At 41.9% G+C, this 4,096-nt stretch overlaps 1 pseudogene across 1 annotated transcript; it reads right to left on the reverse strand.

The window, feature by feature from the left end:
• Window positions 1-634: 634 nt before the first annotated feature.
• On the reverse strand, window positions 635-2,570 carry LOC308608600 (lysosomal dipeptide transporter MFSD1-like; annotated as a pseudogene). The gene is made up of 2 exons (XR_014017886.1): window positions 2,422-2,570; window positions 635-2,273 (listed from the first exon to the last, which is right to left on the reverse strand). The product of XR_014017886.1 is annotated as a lysosomal dipeptide transporter MFSD1-like (transcript).
• Between the last annotated feature and the right edge of the window lie 1,526 nt (window positions 2,571-4,096).

Below are 4,096 nucleotides of genomic sequence, written 5' to 3' on the forward strand. Positions count from 1 at the left end.
CAATGCCATAATGCAATCTGTAAACAACTGTGGAGACTCAATCTTGTCTTTCTGGTTCCAGGCTGTAGCAATGTCTAAGGAATCTGTATGTAGAAGGAGAAGTCTTAATTGTGAGAAATTTTTATTTGTCAAAAATCACAAATATTGGGGCTTCCCTGGTGGCGCAGTGGTTGAGGGTCCGCCTGCCGATGCAGGGGACGCGGGTTCGTGCCCCGGTCCGGGAGGATCCCGCGTGCTGCGGAGCGGCTGGGCCCGTGGGCCATGGCCGCTGGGCCTGCGCGTCCGGGGCCTGTGCTCCGCAGCGGGAGAGGCCACAGCAGTGAGAGGCCCGCGTACCGCAAAAAAAAAAAAAAAAAAAAAAAAATCACAAATATTAATTTAAATAGAATATTTTAAAACCTTAATTCCTAGGGGCAGGCAGAATATACAAGGAAATAAAACTAGTGTTTTACTAAGAGAAACAGGAAAGAGGAACTAAATTTTTGGGCATGGAGATGGCAGACTAGATTTCTGCAAACTTTTTTTTCTTTTTTCCTCTTGCAGTGTTTTTATGTATCCTTGTAGATACGCAATTATCATAATTTACAGGACGTTTTTTTAGTAATTAATTGGACTATAAGAAAAACCGTACAGGAAGTTTGTACCACAAAATTATGTCCCTAAGGGATTAGGGTCCTCAGTAACAGAGAAATAAAGAAGCTCAAAAGGGTCACTGCTCAGCAACCTCTGGTAACTAAAGAGAGCAGAACACAATCTGCTATTTGTGGAAATGAGACTTCATAAAAATATCTTTCAAATATTCCCTATTACAAAAGGGAATGCCTATTAAAATGCCATTGTTTATTCTATATAAAATATCCTTGCTAATCCCTCAAAAGCTTTTTTTTTTGCTTTAAGATTAAAGGCCACATCCCTAAGATACACTTTGTGAAAATTATCTCACTACAAGATCCAAAGATTTCCATTATTTACTGTCCTTACTCAAAATCACCTGCATGTACCAGATGCAATTTTCTAAACTTCATCAGTGATTAGCCTATTCCAAAGCAGAATTCTTCAGCAATACAAAAGACACAGGCTAAAACAGTCCTCACAGTTATACTTCAAAATAGAGATATTCAGAATATAATAATTCTCCAGACCATTATTTTTCCTAACGACTAAACTCTAAATTAAAAGAAAAAAAAATTGGAGGTTTTCAAACCAATGATGTGTGCAGCCCATTCTCATGACACAGTCATTTAAACTTCTCACTCTGCATGAGAAAGTTTTATTTCTTCCCTCTGTCTTACAGAATAATTTAGGTTCCCACCTTGGGCACGACTCACCAAGTAGAGTAAGACCACAGATAAAAGTGAGAAAGAAACACAGGCAATGAAGAAAACTTCTAAAAACAGATATCCCCAAGCATCCAATAGCATGCCAGCAATGATGGAAATGACTGCCAACCCAAGATTCTGAATGGACTGCATGAAGCCATATGCAGTTCCCAGTTGATGTTCGGGAACTACAAACGCCACCATTGGCCGCAATGCACAGGCAAGCAATGAGTAGGAGAGTCCCAGGAGACACAGCAATCCAAGGGTTCCACAGAGTGAATGCCAGCATCATGTGGGAAGCAAGAGTGGTCACCACTGCACACAGAACCCAGAGGATGTTCTTTCCTGTTTTATCCACCAGAAGCCCAAATATTGGGGACATGGGAGCTGATATTACATACACGATACTGTTAATAGCACTCGCTGCCTGGGAGGACAAGCCAAATTTCTCTGTAAAGAAAACTTTCCCAAGTCCAATGAAAGGGAACACAGCACCATAATAGCCGACACAGATGATAAATATGAGCCACAGGGGGAAGGAGAAGTCTTTCACATCAGTTAACTTGAAAACTTCACCTTTTTTCCCTGTTCTTTATGAAGGATTCGTTCTGCTCTCTGATCCAAGTAAGCAAGGGCCAAGGCACAGACTAGTGAAAGAATACATGTTATACCCCCGATCATAAGTGTGACCCCAAGGGTTGTGTGACCAGCAGAACCCAACGAAGCTTCAACCTTATAATACAGCCATCCCATGAGGTTCATGTTTACTGTACTTCCAATTCTAGCCATGCTAAGCTGGAGTCCAAACACCAAGTTTAATTCTTTGCCTTTAAACCAACTCAGAGCGTATGTATTCTGGGCAACTGCTAAGGACTCCCCACCAATCCCAAACACAAACCTTCCAAATTCCATCAGCCAAAAAGCACAAAATATTCCACCCAGAGCAAAAACAACCTGTCCAACGCAAACAAAGCAACTAAAAAATAATGGTGCCCCATCGTATTCCAAATACGCGGTCTACCAAAAAGCCACCAAAGAAACACAAAACTACATTGGGCCAAGAATCCCAGGCATACGGCAGCATGAATTTCGTGGTATTCACCTGCATATCCCGTTTAACCTGAGTCTGAAGGGCAACAGGATTATCATAGCAAAAATAGCTGCCGAAACCAAGGAAGCACATCAGCAACAGCACCAAAAGCCGGTGCGCCAGGCGACTGGGGTCGCAGAGGGCCGGCAGCGCCCCGGGGGCAGGGGTGTAACGGGGGCGCCTCTGCCGGCCTCGTTGGGGCCGCCAGGCAGCAGCGCCCTCGCTTCCTCCTCCATCGGGCCGACGGGAGACCGAGAGATGACAGTCTGCAAACTTTTATATGCTCTTAGAAATGCCATTCTCCATTTTAATTCCTCAGTTTCTTAATAATCATTTTCTATTCGCCAAGCATATACCATCTGATAACCTGGAAGAGGAAGGTTACAACTTTGGTAACAGAAGAAGTCAACCTAAAATGAAACACCAGTTAAAACACAACACAATGAAGTGGGAAATTCTCATTGAGACATATTAGCTTATAGACCCCTTTTTCCTCAATATATTTGGAAAAGAATATTCAATGTCCACCTTGTTGATTTCCCTCTCTGCTAGGAAATAGCTTTATAGTGTTTGTAAATTTGTTAATTTAATCCAAAGCCACAGGAAGGTTTTTTTTAATGACATCAATGGCACAAAATGTCACTAAAAGTAACAATTTTGTTCAACCAACTTTTTTTTTTTTTTTTTTCCCCATTTCTACTTAGGTAGTTTACAGTACACTTGAAAATCAGTACTGTTGGCAGGGATATGGGAATGGATTGATGAGTGTGCTACAAGACAAATGACTGATTTTTTTCCCATCTATACTCAGCACTGCAGTAGCAAGGCCATTAGTTCATACCCAGAGTCTCTTTATGGCTATGAGGAAACTTGGGAGAAAGAAACTATCATCACCTTCAGTGAAGACAATGAGAACCATGCCAATATCAATCCCAGTTCCCATTAGGCTAATATGGCAGCCCTGAGACCACACATTTAGAAAGTCTCCACTTTGTCTTGAATTGCACAGGTGACCATTATGAGCTTAAAATGTGTCACTCAACCCTAGGGTCCATGACCAGACAGTGTAACTGTCGTGGACGGTGTTCAATTATGAAATGTGTACCAACTATTATCATCTGAATAAATACCTTCGAATCCTGCTGAGCCCAAAAATCCCATACACTTGACATAAAATACGTAGAGAACTGAGGTGAAAATGCCCTCAACTTACTAAGTATTCTCTGATTAGCCTAAGTTAACACTTCCACCTGTTCTTGGCTTTAAAGAGAACTCTTTCAGAGTTTGCCTATTCAGATCCAGCATTAGTATTTGAAGTTTTGCCTTATTTCTCCCTGCAACTCACTTCCCTTTGCTCCCCAAACACTACTCTCACTTGACTTTTCTCCTGCAGTCCTTCACACTCCTTTGTGATTCCCTCTCTTGCTCTGAACGATTGGTAAATTTTTGTCTACACCAGGATTCTATCTTAACCTCTCTACTCACTCTACCTTCTTTAGTAATTATATCCATAGGCATAGCTTTGAAATGCCCTCTGCACAATTATGAACCTCACTTTCTATTTCCAGCCTGACCTCTCTGCTGCGCTCCAGACCTGTGTATTCAGTACAGCTCTTAGACGTTTCACTTGACTCGATCACGCACTGTGACACACGCAATTCACCACTAATATCCAACCTCCTCCTCT

This window comes from Mesoplodon bidens (genome assembly GCF_964165515.1).
Source record: "Mesoplodon bidens genome assembly, chromosome: X".
In the NCBI taxonomy this organism is placed as follows: Eukaryota; Metazoa; Chordata; class Mammalia; order Artiodactyla; family Ziphiidae; genus Mesoplodon; species Mesoplodon bidens.